At 42.6% G+C, this 18,422-nt stretch overlaps 1 long non-coding RNA gene across 1 annotated transcript in view; it reads left to right on the top strand.

Annotated features, from left to right (window-relative positions):
- Window positions 1-14,125: 14,125 nt before the first annotated feature.
- LOC120323579 overlaps window positions 14,126-18,422 on the top strand; it is an 87,424-nt gene continuing 83,127 nt past the window's right edge. The window contains exon 1 of the long non-coding RNA XR_005564196.1: window positions 14,126-14,195. This is a non-coding gene — a long non-coding RNA (uncharacterized LOC120323579). The remainder of the gene's footprint in view (window positions 14,196-18,422) is intronic.

Genomic DNA, 18,422 nt, shown 5'->3' with positions numbered 1-18,422 from the left:
TCTAATCTAAAAAGACTGGAACAACTGTTCACCAGCCTGAAGGCAGGGGTCAAAATTCAAAAGCTCCAGCATTATGAAGTTTCCAGAGAAGATGAGGAAAAATCAGACTCCCCAGTGCCAGCAACCAAAGGTGGAGGAGAACAGAACGTGCCACATGAAGGAGTGTAAACTGTGTGCCCCAGCTACCGGGGGCAGGGGGTTGTTCCACATACAACAGGTGTGTCCAAGAAAGAGAAATGAGGAGATTTTGAGGTTTTATGTCCAGTAAGTGCTAAGGAAATGTGTTTAGATAATGCATCTCTGCTACAAAAACAGTCCCAATGCAGTTTTCAGCTAGAGTCAATGGGTTGTGCAGTTACAGTCTGTTAAAATAAGATCCAAAGCATTTTGCCTGACACCTGACATTTGGTACCACCCAAGGCTGGCCTCAGATCTGTAAACTAGGTTAGCATTGTACTCCTGGCTGACACTGTGCCTCCATACAGTAAAAGAAGTCCTTACTTGTTATATTTCATAAGACCTGAGCTTGTTGCAATAGGAACTAAAATTTCATGAGAAGGGGGTGTGTTTCTTTCCTCCTGAACTCGGCCAATTTTCCCTTGTTGTGCATAATCCTTCATTATACCAGCAGAATTATGATACACATAATGAAGACAAGCACTCACAACAACTTGTGATGGCTCTTTGGCAAGCAAATATTTAATTTTTGAATGCATATATTTGTTCTTTGTTAGAAGATACAGAACTAATTATTCCCTGGGTATTATAACAAAATTAAAGCAGCACAGCCTCGGTGTACTTGTACAATGCATATGTAATTGCAACAAGGGTGGGGGAAAATGGAAATTTCATTAGGGAGAGAAACTCAACTCCTGTGATAGAGGAGATGCCATGTATTGGATGAATTCTATGAAGAACCTGGGCAGAGGAAGTTGAGTTTTGTGAACATCCACTCCACGGCTTACATCAGCCTTCGCAAATGCTGCAATCAATATTTCCACTTGGATACAAATGAATTATCAAGGATGCAGGTGTAGACTTCCATTGAGATATTCTATACAGTCATCACAATACACACAGGTTTCGAAGCCTCTAGATCTCAGGATGCTATATAAGCAGAATGAAGTGATATAGCTCATTGCATCTGCAGAAGTGTCTCATGAAATGCAAAATGAATAGCTGAAAGAAATATTCTTACTAGAGGAAAAATAAGGCTTCAATGTGTTTCATAAATTTTGCTATCAGAATTTTAAACAGGTTAATAAAACTGGTTATAGATTTCAAGGCCCCCTCTGCTTGAGCAGCAACTAAATCTTCCTTCTTTTTCTGTAAAGTCATGTTCAAACAGCTCTATTCCTTCACTAATGCTGAAATCCTGATTCCTGCTGCTGCACAGGAGTATTTTCAAGGTCATTGCAGTCACTAAAAACTCTTGCTGATGTCAGTTTGTTGGATTTGGGGATTATTAGTGTCGTAAAGAATGTAACATTGGTGAAAACCAACAGGGCACCTGGGAGCTTGGCTACATACACAGAAGTCTTAGGAGACATTTACTCCATTTCTTTTCATGAAGGCACATGGAAGGTGTTACCAAAACTTCCAGGATCTGTTTTCAGTGATAGGGAAAGGCCTCAGCAAGTTTGAGGAGCAGGTTAACGAGAACCTCGTGACATTCAGTGAGGACAAAACCAGCCAGTCCTGCCCCCAGAGACACATCAGCCATATGGGCTGGGGCAGCTCTGCAGAAAGGAAACTGTTTTTGGTGTACCCCAGGGCCAGAAGGAGGTCACTGAGTGGGAGCCAGTCCAGCAGAGTGTCACCAGGTTCTTCAGGAGACTGGAGCACACAGTGTATCAGGAGTGGCTACAAGTGCTGGGTTCATTTAGCCTGGAGAAGATAAGCGAAGGGGGCATCTAATTGCTGTCGTCTTCTAATGGAAGGGGATTGTTGAGATGATGGATTCAGACTCTGCAGCAGCAAAATGATAAGGCAGTGGTCATGCATTGCAGCAAGGGAAATTCCACCCATCTGTATATGGAAAAAAAATCATCAGAATAAGGGAATAGATTCCCTGGAGAGGTTATGGGCTCTCCATCCTTGAGATTTGTCAGAACTGAACTGCCTGAGGCCCTCAGCAACCTCCCTTAGCATAGCATTTGTCCCTGCTTTGAGCAGGAGGCTGAACTGAAGGCTTTCAGAGGTCCCTTCTCACCTCAGTTATCCTCTGATTCTCTGATTTTATTTCAGAAAGTTGTTAATACCTGTGAAATTTGGTCCTACTATAAAAAAATGGTTGTTAGTATGGCAGTCAATCCTCCAGTAAATATGTTCCATGTGGATATTTATAGCCCTGCCTGCTACCTTCAGTGAGAACAGAAAGTTCTTACTCCCTTAAGCTCTGTACAGCTGCCAGGAGAGATGGTGAAAGCCTTCCCTCCCCTCACCTACAGCATCACGCTGTGGATGTTCATTGGCTCCAGCTCCAACAGCCCCTGTGATATCTAAGGATTTGTGTGAGTGTTTGCAAGGATCTGATTTAAAAAGAGAACTGTCTCTTCTAGGCAGTGCTGGTATCCGTGGGTGAGTTTGGTTGGCTTGCAGACCATGTGTTGATTTCGGGGACAAGAATAAAAAGAAGGAGAAAACAGTTTCCCATCTGCTCATTTGGCTCCTCCTCTCTGTCCTTAGGGACACACATGTGTCCCGTGTCCTGGAGCCTCCCTGCCAGCAGTGGTGGCTCCTTGAGCTCTGACCACAGGCAGATGTGGGGGTGAGCTGCTCCCCTCCCTCCCAGCTGCCCCTTCCTGGTGATCCCTGTGCCTGGAGCAGGTGCCCTGGCTGCCCAGGGTGCCCTGGGGAGCTGGTTCAGCCCTTTGTGTGCTGGGGACAAATAAAAGGGAATTGCTTGGACACCGAAATCCTCCTACAGACCTACCTGGTGTTTGTGAGAACTGTTCCCTGATGTCGAGTCTGGGTACAGACCAGCAAGAAACTCTCAGGGAGGTTGGATATCAATGGGGATGACTCTTTTTCCCTGCCAGCATTTCTCTCTTAGCTGTGTTCTCTCTAATGATATTGCCCATTCAGCGTTGGGTTGGTAATTTAAACTGAGTGCTATAGATTAACAGTTGTTGCTGCTTTATTATTGAAATGAGAGTCATGGGATCAATTTAACTGTTCCTGGCTTCATTATTTGCTTAAGACAATAGAGTCATCTCTGCAAATTCTATTGCTTTGTGGGTATTTTTAGCTTAATTATCATAGATATTAGCAACAATCAACAAAGATTTCTTAGGTGCATGTGCTTGCTCCTTGGAACACTAGTTTTTTATAGATTTTGTACTTTTATCTTGTCTTCCTTTTTTGTAGTCAATCCAGTCCGCTCTCAGAAAAAAAGCAACCAAACAATAAAAAAAACCAATCCAACTTATTTTGCAAAAACATTAATGCTTTCCTAGTATTTCATTTTAAGAATTAAAGGCACAGTGATGGTTTTGCCTTCTGTTCTACATTAATAACAATACAATATTCTGGCAGTTGAGCCTGTGTAGGTACAATGGGAACTTCAGCTTTCTTTTTTTTTTTTTGGGGGGGGGGGGCGTGGCATTTAAAATGGTTAAGAATAAATCAAAAGCTTACTTTGAAGTGAGCTTTCAATAAGGCCTGACTGATGCCAGGTTTACCTTATTTAGCAAAGTATCAACTCCTAAATCACCTATCACTAGTGTTTGGATTAGCTGGTTTAGGGCAGGGGGGGTAGATGTCAGGGAATGTGCTCTTCATCCATTGAACACACAGAGTTTTGGATCCTGGCATGAGTTAACCTAAATTTTCTTGAACAACTTTATGCAGCACATGTAAACAAAAGTCTCTTTGGTGTGTTGGAGCATAGCTGGATATCCCAGCAGAACAAAGAAACCAGTCTGCAGTTTTGTTTGCACTGCCTGTTGTACATTTAAAATATACAGCAGGAAAAAAGTCTTATTAACATTTCTTAAGAGTGCCAGTAAAAGCACTAAGCTGTTTCTTGCATTTGAAGTGCCAAAAAAGAAATTTTATTATCTAGTTTAATATAATATGAACATGTTCATCTTCCAGTCAGCATTTTGCTAACCATTTAGATTACTTCTACACACTTTAACCATAATGGCTGGAAACCTCTTAAATTGCTTTACAAACTTCATCCCCCACAAGATAGTATTCTAAGAAAAAAAATATTTTAAGATAAGCAGAATTATCTTTATGTCACAGGCCTTTGTCTTGTATCTCATCCTCTCTCCCTCTTTTCTGCCTTTCCCCTTTCTCCCTAAAGAGAGAAGACAGCAGGAAAGCAGGGCCAATTTTATATCCATTTTAACGGATGACAGACTAGGAAAAGGCTAGTGGAGAGTGTAATGAGGGCTCTGTTTTAGCACTGCACCTCAAATCTTGTAGGACTTACGTGTGTTACTTAGGTGGTTGGGTATTTGCTGTATTCAGGCTTAATTATTTTGCCAAGGATGAACAGAATAATTAAAAATGAACATGCAAAACAAGGTTTAATGCACTTCCATTGGAACAGACTGTATACAAGTGCCAAATATTGGGGTTGATGGCTACATGCATTAATCCAGAGGTGATGCTGGTGGTACCTGGGACCCAGCAGATGAACAGTGTGGGTGTCCCCAGGCAGGGACTCGAGGGGTGGCCATCCTGTTCCACCTGGCGTGGCTCCACACACAGCCTCCCTCCATGGCCTTTTACCACTTGTTTCCACTTTTCTCCATAATTTCCCCTGCAGCAGAGAGTCTTTCTTCTTGAAAATAACAACAGCCAAGATTTAATGAGAAGATTTAGCTTTCCTTTGATAAGACCGTGGCCGTAATAGAGTTTGCCTGCCTGCACAATCCCATGGTGTAGACAGAAACTCCAATATTTCCTGCTTTGGCATTATTTGACCAACTAAAAATTCAAGCCAAGGATTGCTTGTATTGAAAGAATGCAAATTGTTTTTTTCTCAATATCAGAACAACAAGATGTACACATATCTGCAGGTGGTATGGAAATGAGCGAGTGTATAACTGTTGGAAATAAATTGCTCCCAAATGATTGTTATTTTTTTTTGCTATGCCAGTGTAGCATATCCCAATTCTGAGACATGCTAAAGGAGACTTTTCAAGTAGAAGCTTCCAGCGAGACAGAGGTGTCTGCACAAAATAATGGCAGATTGGGAAACTGAAAAAATATGTTATTAGTAAATACTGCCTTAACAAACAAGTGCTGCAGTGAGTTAATATTCACCCTGCCTGAGGTGGCTGTTCAAATCACACCACCCATGTGCAGAATGACCTTGTGTCTCCCAAATCTTCTGCTGGTGAACTCCACAGGCTGTTCCTTTGCTGTGCTGGGCATGGACGTTGCCCTTCAGTGTCACCCTGGAGCAGATCAGCAGAAATATTTAGTGTGTCTCCACTGTGCATCCCTCCTTCCTTCACTTGTTTTGTTGCAGCTATGATCTTCCTTCTTGAAATAAATATCCTGCAAGTTATTAACCTGTCTTCCATCATCTGAAGGCAGATTTTTCATCTAGTCTCTGTGAGGCTACCTAAAAAGGGCTCCAAAGGCTCCGTGGGCTGGGGAGAAGGTGGTTCTTTGCACATCACAGAATTTTTGGGGCCAATACTAACTCATTCATACCTTGGTTGAATTAGCATTGACTAAGGAGGTGACGAAAACCAAAGACTTTCTCTTACAGCCATAATTCAAACTACGACACTCACTATGATTTGGATTAAAAAGCTTTGGTTTTGTAGTAAATTCTCACCTGTAAGAACCCATAATTCAAGCAGGAAAACACTTATTTAGAGCTCTAACTTCAGCCCGTGGTAACTTCAGCCCATGGTCTGAGCTTAAAATGGATAACTTCTGCACTACAAATTTGATTTTATCTGCCACAAGTACAGACCCCTCTTAAGCCCTTACTGGGAGTTCTTGTCAGGTTCTGTCTCACAATGCCTATCAGTAAAGCCAACAATGGTGGGGGTTTGAATACCACATTTTTATCCAGGACCTGTACAATGTGAAACGTTGATGCCACTGTAAGATAATAATTGATCAGTATGGATTTCTCTTTTCCTTTTATGGTGCATGGATTGTGTGAAATGGAATAGAACTCAGCAGCAGGAGCCTGACATGCCAGAAATCACAGCCAGAGGGGATTGTGCTGTTTGCACCCAGCAAAGCCAAGATCCAAGAGGGAACACAAGGGGTGGTAACTCAACTGTGGCCCCACTGGAGGAAAGGACTAAGTTGGAGAGTATTAAATAGCGTTTGCCTCGTTAGCAATGCCTTACTGCACACCCTCCTCCATTCTCACTTACAGTCTGCTCTGGTTGTGTTGGGAAGGCAGATTTTCCATGTAACTTGTTGATAGAATAAGGGAAGAGGGTCCCTATTGATAATTTGAGTGCAGGTGTAGTGAGATTAACGGTGGGGGACAGCTGGGGTGGAAAGCCAGGTACAATTATTTTCCATTAGCCAAGCACACCTCTTCCCTGATGAGAGGAGCTATTGCCAGATCCAAGGAGAACACATCTGTCCTCTCCATCCAGGTAGTTTGTAATGTGCTTTGGGATTTTCTGAGGTGAGAAGAATGTTTGTCACTGCTGTTCAGCTGAGAAATGTTTTAGGAAGCAATTACCATCTGCCTGCTGTCTGAAGAGGGAGAAAACCAATAAGTTCTGGCAATAATGTAATGACCACAATTTCAGGTCACAAGCTTTCAATCAAACCTTGATTCAGATGAGGAGACCATTAGGGACCATTTAACATGGCAGTAACTGTAATTACAGTGTCTTCAATATTTGACTGAAGCCAATGGTTGTTCTACTTTCCTCCTGTAGCAGCATCATCACCAATATGATCTCTGCTCCCTCAGCTTTCCTGCAGTGAGGATCCTTTGTCCTCAGTGATTCATGGATGGATCAATGTTCTACGGGGCAGAAGTTTTGCTCTTGTGATTTATCCCTCCTAGACCAGTGCCAATCACTGCAGTCTCAAGGCTCCTTCTGCAAGGACAAAAGACTCGGCCTTTGGTCTCATAAATACATTTTGCTCACTGGAACTAGGCTATTATCCCATAAAACCTTTCATCCTGTTAATGAAGAGAGCATGAAGCATGTCAAATAGACAGTAATTGATATAAGCTGAATACTGCAGCCTGGCCTGATAGGGAATGTTCCAGCCTACTTTATTTTCAGAACTATCATCCTAACAAATATTTATGGATAGGTGGGATTTTCCTACTGTTTCTAAGGCTGAGAAGTAGGTGGCTGGTACAATTCTACCCATTTGTTTTCAAAGTTATTCATTGTGGGATGGCTTTCTCAAAGGGATCTAGAAACATCAGGACTATAGAGAAAGCCAAGAAAACAACAGCATACTTGTTTTTGCCTGGCTCATTTATTGCTTACAGTTTGACTGTGCTTTTAGGAAGATGAGGTGAATTTAAATGTAAAGGAGCAGAGGAATCCACTGAGAGGAAGGTAAAAGAATCTGAAGCCATTACAGTCAAGTGCCATAACTGATGGTAGGAATCTGAAGAGCAAGTGCATGTGGGGTTTAATGACATCTTATTTTGGGATAGTCATTTCCAATTGCCAACACCCGAGTGTGGCTGGGACAGAGTACAACAATGCAGCCTGCTGCCTCTGCTTATCAGGAGAGGCAAATGCCAAAGGCTGAGGGCTTGGAGGGCTGAGTGGACCCAGCAAGCCTGACCTTACAGTTGTTTTTCACTGAGATCTCCTCTTTGCAGAAAGGCTTGAGTCTTCTCAGAGTGGTGTGTGCTCATCTGAACTTCTTCCACGTGTGGAAAAACCAAAGAAATGCTTCTTGACAAGGGGATGGAAAAAGCCAAATGATTCTCCCAAGTTTTTAATTTAGAGTCCTAATGACAGCACCCACTGCCACTCTCCACTACACTGGTCATCCTTTATCCAGCAGTACCTACTTACACATTGCAGGAAAGTTATTCCTACAAGCCTGACTGTGGGATCAGACTGACACCATTAAAATGGGTGTAGTTATAGTACTTTACTCCTGCAGGATGTCTGTTCCCCTGACCTGAGCTGTTTAGATGCTTCAAGGGTAATACCAGTGATTTCACTGTAGTGGAAAAGTACAACAGCAACAATATCAGAACTATTCCAAGTGACAAAGAGCTGTGGTTCATTGCAGAACTTTCTGTTGCAAATCATAAAACTCAAGTGAAGAAATGCTTTCTCAGATGATCATCACTTTCTGCTGCTTATTTTAATATGAAGAATCGTCTTGGCCATGCTTAATAATATTGAATGATGTGCTATTCCAGGGAATGGGATAAGCTGCAACAAATCTGAGGACTTGGTGTGAGCTGAAAAATGAAGGAAAAGAGCTGAACCAACCAGAACTTTACGAATCCACCTTATGATAACGAATATCTGCTCTCTTACTTCTCAGAGGAATCAGTCCAATTTTTCCAGGCTGAGGGACAAAAAACCCACCAGTCCAATTGACTGTTAGTGTGGATTGGCTGAAAATGCTAAGAAAGAAAAATTGTCTGAGTGTCCAAGTGAGAGCAAGAGCAGCTCTCATTCTGCATCTTAATGGCAGTATAAAATGACCAGCACTCCTGCAGCAGATTACAGGGTCACATCTCCATTACCATGGGGAATGCAGAAGGCAGAATATGTAAGTACAGATACCACAGTCCTGTCTCTGCTTCTCAAAACGCTTCTCCTGTGGTTTAATAAAATTCTGAGGTGCTTTGGTTGTGCTATTCCCATCTGCTTTCATTGCCTTTCTTTCTTTTTTTTTTTTTATTTTTAATAGCAATGGAATATGCTGAGCTGCAAATGGTGTTACTTGCTGCATTTTTCCTCATCCCTGGCGTTATATATTCATTTCCAGCTTGTAAAAATAACCTGTTTATTCAGTTTTTGAGTCCTGCATGAGATGGCTCTCATTTTCCCTGTGCTGGTTCCCTGTGGTTTTATCACAACTGCCTGCCCACCCTCGTGCTTTGTCTCAGCTATGGAGTTTTCCTTCCCCAGAAAACTGCCAAGCAGTTCTCTCCAGCAGCAGAGAAATGATGGTCAGTGCAGGAGTCTCTTTGTGTTGAATTAATTTCAAGCCTCCCTACTAATTTCAGATAAAGCAGTATAGTGGCCTAACTTATGCTGGATGATTTTGGGCATCATTTATTTCCCTGGTTGTCTCCAGTCAGTCAAACCAGACGATGGAATGCTCTGTGCTCCCACCTCCACACACCTTATGCATCTCACTCCCCACTCCCTGCAGGCTGTGCCAGCCCAGCCCATCTGCTGAGGGGGTGCAGCCTGTGCCCACCCCAGCACAGGGAAGAGCTGAATTCTAGCAGTAACCAGGGTGGTCACCACTGCCACAGGGGATGGGCAAACAACGGTGAGCTTCAGTCGTAACAAAGCAGACTGAGGATGGATGTTTAAAAAAATGCCCCTTCCACTGAAAAAAAGATAATGAGGCCCAGGGATGTATTGTTAAGGGGTGGTGGAATTTTTTATAGGATGGCCAACTGGGTCTCAGCCCCACAGTGGCCATAGGTGATGCTGTCTTGGAGCTGGAGGTGGGCTGCCTGCCCCCACTTGGTCAGCTCCCTGCTTTCCCATGGCTGTACAAGTATTTGGTTTCCAAAAATGCTGTCATCATAATACGAGCCACCTTATCATTGCTTTATTATTTTCCATTCAGAGACTGCAAAACTGAATTACTAAGCATCCCCTAACTCTGTCTCTCTTCACATAGCTCTGGTCCCTTCTGAACTCATCCAGAACCAACAACTCTCAGGCAGACATGTGCAGATGGATCCCTGGAGCATCTGTAGGACACATTTATGAGTAATTACCTATCATCTGGAAGGTTACAGAGCAGCAGCATAAGTGTGACCTGCCTTCTGCATTTATATCTAACTCAAGACTAAGAAACATCTCTAGATGGGAAAACTCCAGACTCTCAAAGTTTCTCCAAGATGGATTATTTACTATCTAGTACCTATCAGAGCAAAGAGAGCTTATCCAGCACAGTTTCTCTTATGTCTACTTATTCTTTCTTCTTTATTTCATCAGGATCACAATCAGGATTGATCAAAATACTGAATGAGAAACTAGTCAGTATAAGGGATTTTTTTTGACCTATTTTTTTTTTCATTTGCATGCTGCTAGACCATTTGCATGCTTGGCTTTGACACCCTGTGTGTGACACAAGCAGAAATGTTTCCCGACTAGTTTATGCCAAAACCTTTCAGCCACTGTGTTGTCTAATGCCACTGTCACCCTGTTTATTTGCTGTTCACAGTGCAGGACTGTCCCACACAAGGCAGAAATGTGGCAGCATTTCTCTCTGACCTGCAGGACCAGTGTTGTGAAGATGACAGTCTTTCCACAGGACCTGTTGGGACCCTCTCCACCAACCTCACCAGGAGCTGCACAAATGCTGGTAACACAACCCAACACATTTACTTTTCTATCTCTGATACTATTTTATTTGCCACTCTGGCAGAGCCTGAAAATTCAAGTTTAACTTTGGCTTCCATTGGATATGGAGATTCAATCTGGATGTTTATCTGAAATGTCCTTTAGTGTGGAAACCATAGAGAAATTTATGTAACAAGATGCATGAGTTTGTGTTGTTTCATGGGACTTCTCTAGACCTACACTTCTTGTTTGCTGTTTGCTTCTCCCAACTGAAATGAAGTCATGCAGATGGAAATCACTTGTTTGGCTCTCTGTGTACGGACCCAAATCCTTTTGGGGAGTTTCCATCTGTCGGTCTGTAGGCCTGGCACAAATATGGAAGTACAGAGGAACTTCTTGAATTATAACTCTCTAGTAACCTTTGCCAAAACTCAGAGGTTGAATTTGGCCTAAGCTTTAGAAAATACCCAGGCAAAAGCTTGTTATGTACAAACTCTTTCACTTCCCTTCAAACCAACATGAAAAAAAGAAGGAAAAGCTGACATTTCAGTTCTGCAAATAGCTCAGCACTTCTAAGCACTGGCTCAGTGGCTCTGCTCCAGTATCTCTGTTGCTTCCTCCCTTCCTACCTGGAGTGCCCTGAGATTGCACATCCAGAGATTTATGAAGACCAAGTGTTACGGAAATCTTATCTAATTTTTTTTTTTTTAAATCATTCAAACAACAAACCATGCAAGTATTTGCAGCAGCAAAGTGAATGGCATTTTAGAGATGGTGGTATTCATGGGAAGCAAAATGTATGAAATATATGAGCCCTCTCCAACAGTAATCCTATTTTTCCCCCTCATCTCATGAAGTCATTGATTCTTTAGAATTTCCCAAATGTATCCAGAGTCAAAGCAGTGCCCTGCAATGGGGTTTGACATTATTTTAGCCACGGTCAAAGTGAAAGCTCCCATTGTCAGGAGTAAAACCCTGGAGGGAATGTGCCAGCCAGGAGAGATTAAACGTTCTTTGTATTGTACAACAAAAAGCGCTGTAAGGTTGATCACAATAAAAGCTTTCCAAAGTGACAGCACTGGGCTCCTTCTCCTCTTTCATCCCTCTTTTAAGCTGTTGCACAGTTATAAAAAGAAATAACATTTCAGCAAAGTGAATGGTCATTCAGTGCTCAGGATAAAAGGTACATTCCTTTTTCATGGATGGAGAGCAACCATTGCAGTGCCTGGGGGTGAGCTGTGGAGCTGGGTCTCCCACAGAAGGCTGTACCGCTGCCTTGAAAATGGGAAAATTTATCTTTAACATACCCTGATGTTGTTTTGGGGTTGGAAAGCTTTATGTCAAACTTTCTAGTCTCTCCAGAAGGCAGTTTCATTAATGTCACAACAATTTTATAGGGGTGAAGTGACTTCAGAAGAGTGTCTGTTTGTGGCTTTTATTGGGTTTTTTAGCAATATGCCTAGTTTAAAGTCAGAACACTGAGAAACTGAGAAATAATCCCAAATTTACTCACTGCAATTTGAAAATCTTTCAAGTTGACCAAGTTGGTCAAAACTCTGCTGAGACCTTTCAACAGAATCACAGAATATTCTGAGTTGAAAGGGACCCACAAGGATTATTGGGCCCAACTTCTTATCCCTGTCCAAGCAGAGAGCTTGTCAGTGGGTAACACCCTGTTTTCCTTGGACAGACCAGTGAGATTGGATCCCTCCTCTGCTTAGAGCATTCAGCCTGGGGGGGAAGTGCAGAGGTGAATGGCATGGATTGCTCAGTTTTTTTCTCTTTAGTCGACTTCAAGACATTAAATGAAATTTACTTTTGTTTATCTGGGGAATTCAAAGCGAAAGTCAGAAAATGAAAACCAAACCAGTAGTGTCTGCCCTGCTGAAATGTACAATTCCCAGGCACTGTACAACAGTGAACCCACACACACCTCGGGTTAATGCAGCTCTGTCTTATCCAATTAGGAACAGAATGGGGCAACAAACAAGATCTCAACAAGCTGATAGAGCAGGAAATATTTGATCTGAATTTCCTCAGCAGAGAACCATTCTAAGTGATACGAAGGCTTTTTCCATATTTGCAATAACGGCATTTTCTGTGAGCAAATCATCCTGATAGAAATTTTCCAGCTATCTCTTTTTGGGGAATAATTGGGTCATGATAATGCACTGCCTTGAAGAGAGCCTGGAAAGATTAGGCATGCTTGCTTTGAAAAGATTAGCCACGCTTGTTTGGGAAAGGAGGGGTCACGATAAAAATAACGCCTGCTTTATCTAAGCATATCAGAAATCTTTAATTGTGGTTTTATACTAGAGTGGACAGATATAAAAATGAGAAATTCAAACTCATAAAAGGGAAAGCAAATTTAATAAGATCTGAGACTATTCTGTGAATAGCAAGGCTAGACAGAAGTGTCAAAGGTGGCACTGAACATCTGCAAGTCCAGAGTGTAAATATTCCCAAACTGAAGGAAATGCTGAAACAAACCTCTCTGTGTGCAAATGCCATAAAGCCCATTAAATGCCCCAAAGCTGTGGGCTTTTTGTACTGTTTTTTTTTTTTTTTTTTTTTTTTTTTGAGTTGGCTTAGTGCTAACAAATCCAGACCCTATGTAAACCAACACTGTTCACAGACAGGGCAGTGGAGGGGCCATCTGGTTCATCTTCCTGCTCCAAACCAATCACTAATGATCCTGACATTTCTTCAGCCTTCCTGTTAACAGGGCTAAACCACACATCTAAGCACTGCACCTTTCCTGTTTGAATCACTACCCTCCATTTTCCTCACGTAAAGAGAATTTTGGTTGTTTATTAATTCTTGCATTAGTACACAGACATTAAGGACGCTTGACAGGACAGGCTATTTACTCCCTTCTTATTCCTGTTCAGGACAAACCTATACCTCAGATTTTTAGGTTCTTACTGGATTCACCATCATTTGTAGCTGCCTATAGATTTCCTTCTCTTCCTTGTTATCCTATGCCATTACTGCCAACCCCTTCACTGGAGCAGCAGTATGCAAAGATTTTTTTTCACTTTATAAGGAGCACTTCAGGTTTGATCATCAGCCGAGGCTACTTCACCTTGTGATCAAGGAGGTGAAAATTCCCCTCCAGAGCCATGCATTGATGGAGCACCACCTGTGCTGTGTCCCCCAGGTGAGGTGAGGGCCAAATCCTGGAAGGGAAGGGAGGGGCCACATGAGCAGCACTGAGCTCGTGTGGGGCTTATAAAGAAGGGAGTCAAGGTAGTCAGCTGCTGTAGTGGAGTCAGAAAGAGTTTTACCAAGAGGTAGTAGGTAAGCTGTTATTGTTTGAAGTTCTATAGGGGTATTCAAGGAAGGAAAGTGGGTGAATGCTTAGCTCGTGGTCTTGTGTGAGCGCTCCCACAGTTGGATGTGATGGCTGGGTGAAGCAAACCAGTCCCTACAATGTGCCCCGCAGCATTTTTTCTGACCTGTTACCTTCATGTTGTCAACCTGTGTTACTAATTACTTTGTTCACCTTTGTGAGAGCTGCTGTGTGGGCTTGGCAGGGGCAGTGGACTTTGTGGGGCCAGCCGTGGTGAACTCTGTTTGCAGAAGAAAACTTTTTGATACTTTTCCCCCGCAGATACTGCTTTACTGGCTTATGACTAATTGAAAAACGGATTCATGCCTGAAGTTTTCTACCACTGCCTCTCGGTGGATGAACCCAAGCTGCACCCTCGCTGGATGACTGCCAAGGTATTTATCTGTTGTTTCTCATTGGAGCTGTGGCTGGGTTTCCTTTTTGATATTCCAGTGGAGCAGATAACATTTGTAATTCTCTTTCAATCCAGCAAAGTGTATCAACAGCATAATTTTGCAGGTTTTCCTCGCTGGTACAAAGTGCCTGGTTCCCTGTGGGGATTGTTGTGGGTCTGGGATGGGATCCCTGTTGTGCTTTTTAAATGTCTCACTGTAAATCTTTGCATTACATGATTGTGATGTCCTGCTGGGTCTCTGTTGGAGTGTGATTTTGGCAAGGTTCTGCTTTGAAGGCTGTGGCAGGTCAGAAGTGTTCCTTCCCATGCTCATGTTCTTAAGCCTGTGGCACATTTCTGGTCGTGAGCTGTGGTCAGAGTTCATCTGTCTGAAAATTAAGTGGCCAAAAGTGGTGGTCACTTTTCACTCCCTGTCTTTATTCTGTTGCCCAGCTCAGCTCACATCTGAAGAATCAGCCCAAGAACAGCACTGAGGTGGAGGGAGTGTGGGGCAGGAGGGGTGTGGAGGTAAGAGGTGTTTCAAAGCAAGGGTCCAGCGCAGAAAACCCAGCTTAGCTGGAGTGGATTCAGGTCTAAATGTATAGAAAGCAAAGTAGGATTTTTTTGTTAGCTCTGATTGGGAACCTTTGGAGAGTGTAGTCACTTGACATGTAATAGCAAGGGAGCAAGTGGAGACTCCAGGCTCTCTGGAAGCCTGGCAGCCCTATCACCTGTGGCATCAGGCTGGCTGGCCTTCCTCCAGCAGGTCCCTCTGCTGCTCTTCCTCTGAATCAGAGCCTGGCAATGTGTGAGTGCCATCATCTCCCAGGACAGGGACTCACAACCTCTCCTGAGCAAATCTTTGGTGTATTTTAATATATATTTGTTGTTCTTTGTTCCATTTCAGTGTGACCCAAAGGAAATGGTACCATCTGCAGATTTCTAGAAGGAATTAATTACTGCTTTTCTGAGTAGCTCTCTTCTGCTAGCATGCAACAATACCACTTCCAGTAGTTTCTGGAAAGCTCAGGTTCCATGTTGTGAGACTTTTCCCACTGCACAGCCCTTACTACTTGCCATTATTTGTCTCAGTGCCTGCACTGTATTGTGACACACTGAGGGGCTGGTGTTCCTCCATTGCAATATAGTGTTTTTTCTGGATATATGAGAATTTTAGCTGTAAATATGGGCACAGGGTATATTTGTGAAAACATTGGACTTAATGTCCAATTCTAGGCATGGTTGTGCTGGATTTTCCAAAGATCTTTAGAGATTTAACCTATGGCCACTCTATTTAACTCTTTCAAACTTCTGTGTTGGGTTGCCCCTGTCTTCTCCCATGGCAGAGTCATGAACTCCTGTGGTTGTGGGTTTTATGTTGGCTTGGTGTTTGGGTGCAGACTGTGTCCAGAGGATGGAATATCTGTGAGTAGGTGGGAGCTCTATGTAAAGCAGCTTTCAGTGATGTCTGGGATATTTAATTGAAGTGCCTCGTGTAACACCTCCTTACCTTCACCAAGGGCCAAATGCAAAAGGGCTTTCTGTGGAGAAAGGAGGACCCTGCACTCTTGTTTTCCATGGGTAGACCACCAGGGAGAACATCATTCCCTGGAGAGTTGTTATCCAGATTCAGGAGGTCCAGGTGTGTCTACAGATGCACCAGCTGTTTCAGTTTCTCCAATCACAAGCTCACTTTGACAATCTGTCTCCACCCAAACCACCCAATGAATCAGCATTTGCTCTCTGGTGTTTTCCTGGTGAACGGCCTTTTCTTTAGGGAGTCAGCAGGCAGTGCTGGTTATGATGGATGGAGGCATAAATGTAACAGTCTGTGTGAGCTGACACTTACTCAACGACAGACCAGTGGAGCAAAGCCACCAAGCAGGCAGTCGTTCACATCAGCACAATCCAGTCCCACTGTCAGATAACATGTCCTCGAGATCACCCAGATAGAGCTGTCGCCTTGGAAGTAGCTTTGCTGTTTCTGAAGTTAGCTTGATGCTTTTTTATCACACTTGCCACACTTGCCTGTGAGTGATGATTTCCATAAATCTGCCTGGAGGGTGTTTTGGTCTTATTTGTCATGAGATGTGTTATCGTCTGCTTGGTGAAATCCTACGTGGCAACAGTGTGACAACAAATGCAGCACTTCTAATGGAAAACTGTTCAAACAGTCTTGTGTTGTCAGTGCATCTTTAAACCCAATAAGGTTTTTCTTTTGATGATTGTATAAAAAGAAATGTTTGTTTTGGGGGACAGCTTGAGTTGGTTGAGCTGGACTACTCGTGTGGTTCTGTGTCACAAGTGCTGTGCAATTGCTCTGCACGTCTGGCGCTGCTGTTATATCAGAGACCCAGCAATGGGTAGAGACCAAAATTAAGGCACTGCTCTGTTGTAGCTGTACAAAATCATTACCATTTATTCCTCTTCCAAAGGGTTTTGTGCTGGGAAAGCCAGATTCAGCTCCCTGTTCTGCTTAATTCCTGGCTGCCCTGTGGGCTGGAGACGTGGGTCTCTGTGGCTGCAGCTGGGAGCCCAGCAGTGCCAGCACTGCCCCAGCTACAGGATCTGCTGTCAGCTCCCCCTCACCCTAAATGGGCTTTGTCCCCTGGGGCTCTGAGGGTGAAAGGTAGGTGTGTCACCTTTCCTGTAATTAAGATAAGGTTATAAGTATTTAAATATAGTTTTAATGAGGAAAAATCCGTTTACTTAAATACCTAAGGTGGTTTTTTTTTTTTCTTCAAATATTTAAGGACAGGAGAAGATGCCTTTGATTTTTTAATGAGCCTGGATAATTCAGAGGTCCTTCAGAAAGCATTTTGGTGTCAGAAATACCTTCTTACCTATGGTGCCAGCAGTCATAGCAAGCTTTTAACAACAGTTGTTCCTCAAGAGCTCCAGGTCTTTAAATAAGAGTATTGATGAACTTCATCAATAAAGTGTGAATGTGTTTTAGTTAGATTAGGATAGAACTGTTTCATGTTCTTCACTCCCTGTCTCTAATTTACCTCAAATCTGGCCTCAGCTGATACGTTCTGTGCAATAAACAAGTCAAAATAAGCTAAATGGTTGTGTGCAATGAATGCACAGAACTTAATGCTACGTGTAAACTATGGTGCTATTAATGCTGTGCTGCAATAACATACACTTGGGAATGTAAGTGCCATATCTACAATTGCATACAAGAAAAATATAACATATTACTAATACAAGATGAAGGGCAGGATACTATAGCTTATCTTTGAGTTCTCAGACTAAACGTGTTTCAGACAAGTCAGTTCTCAAATTATTTTTTTTCAATACACAAAGTTTCCCTTACTGAGTTTCTTATATTATTCAGTTGATGTGGAAATCCAAGACAATCTTAGCACATACAAACTGTTTCATGTAGTGAATACACTTTGGCTAGGATTAGTCCACTCTTCAGCAGACACTTGCAATGTGAAATCCTGTATTTACCCATTTTCTCTGTATTTTTGACTCCTTCAAGATTTCCTGTAAGGGCACCAATGTCTGTACTGTTGGAAAACCCTAGAAAATTCAGATGAATTGACCTTTTGTGAGGATCTGAGGCACAACAGAATATGAAGAGGATTTATGGTATACAGAGCCATCACATGCCTTTGCAGAATTCAGAGTTAACTGCTGTGAATCTAGCTAGGAGATGTAAATTAATTCCAGCCATGAGATGTAATAAGTCTGTGCAGAGTACAAGGGCTTTATCTCCCCTGAGTGGCCCACACCCACCTTAGTTTCTTTTGAGAGAGACCACGTATAAGAGAAAACATTGTCTCCTCCCCTGCAGTGTGAGCTGATCTCAAGCCTCTCTGCGAGACTGTTTGTATTCTGGAGTCCTGTGGCTCTGAAAGAAAGGAGGAATAGGGTAATAAATATCCTTTAATCCCTTTTACTTTACACACAAAATCCTATTTTAATGTTCAGGTAACAGCTGAAAATGTTTCTGTTCAGAGATTCTTAATAAACTTGATAAGGGACATAAGACAAAGAATGAGTGTGGTATCTGTGAGCACAACTCTCCCTGCTTCAGTCATATCGAAGATTGAGCTCTTATTTCAGATGTCTTTTGTCTTCTGTGAAGAGGAACTCTTAAATCATCACAGTCCTTGTCAGCTCAGTTGAAGGATCTCTGAGATAGGAACAGCAAAATAAAATAAGACAAAATATGATACATGCTATTACAGTGTGCTTGGATGTTTTTAATTTAAAA

Source organism: Pipra filicauda, unplaced genomic scaffold (genome assembly GCF_003945595.2).
Source record: "Pipra filicauda isolate LSUMZ 115617 unplaced genomic scaffold, ASM394559v2 scaffold290_size937220_pilon, whole genome shotgun sequence".
Taxonomy (NCBI): domain Eukaryota; kingdom Metazoa; phylum Chordata; class Aves; order Passeriformes; family Pipridae; genus Pipra; species Pipra filicauda.
The sequence above is the reverse complement of the archived record's forward strand: the minus strand, read 5'-3'. Positions and strand labels throughout refer to the sequence as shown.